This window comes from Microcebus murinus, unplaced genomic scaffold, assembly GCF_040939455.1.
Source record: "Microcebus murinus isolate Inina unplaced genomic scaffold, M.murinus_Inina_mat1.0 scaf009_hap2_Mmur4.0, whole genome shotgun sequence".
Taxonomy (NCBI): domain Eukaryota; kingdom Metazoa; phylum Chordata; class Mammalia; order Primates; family Cheirogaleidae; genus Microcebus; species Microcebus murinus.
Window position 1 is genome coordinate 954,443 of NW_027438955.1, and position 974 is coordinate 955,416.

The following is a 974-nucleotide window of genomic DNA, read 5'->3' on the forward strand; positions in this document are numbered from 1 at the left end:
ACAACATCAGAGGTAAATGAATAAGAACACAGGGGGGAGGGGGGCACGGGCAACACATGTCACCTTAATACTTGGACTCCCATCATCTGCTTGAAAAGAGAGAGAAAAGAAAATGCAATCATAGAGATAAGAGACACTTTTTAAACATAATGAATCCGAAGAGAAAAGTAAAAGGAGGCCTGTGGAGCAGGTCTGGGTGTGACTCCGGATCCCCCAACATCAGGTGCCACCACCAAAGATTCCTACGTGTAGCCCATAGAACCCCAAAAGCAACGGGACGAGTTCTGGTCACATACTCCCTCAAAATGACATCCTGGCCTTCTTCTGGAACTCCCTCCCCTCTCAGACTCTCAAGGTTTCCTCCAGCGTGTCGGTTCCCACAGAGCAGACCTTTGGTCTGAGACCTGACAGTCCAGAAGCCACGCATGCTGCCGCGTGACGGCGGTGTCGCGGCTTGGGACAAGAGGAGGCCCCACGGTGCGGGCTGGGGCGCCAGGCACCGCGGCGGGCGCTGAGGGTGGGGGTGACCCCCACCCCGGGCCGCCGACTCGCTCCCAGAAAGGGGACAGAACAAGAGGCAAAACAAAAAAAAAAAAAAGAAGAAGCCTACGGCACCCGGTATTCCCAGGCGGTCTCCCATCCAAGTACTAATCAGGCCCGACCCTGCTTAGCTTCCGAGACCAGACGAGATCGGGCGCGTTCAGGGTGGTGTGGCCCTAGACGGCGGAGGGCGCCCCTGCCCCGCTCAAGAAGCCGAGCCTCTCTGCGCTTCCCCGCCGCCTCCTCCCCCCGCCCCAGGCCCCGCGCCGGCGCTGACCCGCACCGGGCCGGGCCTGTTGAGTTCACCGGCCGGGTCCGGCGGGCTCCGAGGGACGGGGGTGACAGGCGGGGCGGGGCGGGGCGGGGCGGGGCGGGCAGGGAGCGGCGGGCCGGGGTGGGGGGCTGTCTCTCTATACACACACACACACACACAC

At 61.7% G+C, this 974-nt stretch overlaps 1 non-coding gene across 1 annotated transcript; it reads right to left on the bottom strand.

Annotated features, from left to right (window-relative positions):
* Positions 1-603: 603 nt before the first annotated feature.
* Positions 604-722, bottom strand: LOC142867008 (5S ribosomal RNA). Its single transcript, XR_012916740.1, has one exon. It is a non-coding gene; the product is annotated as a 5S ribosomal RNA (ribosomal RNA).
* Between the last annotated feature and the right edge of the window lie 252 nt (positions 723-974).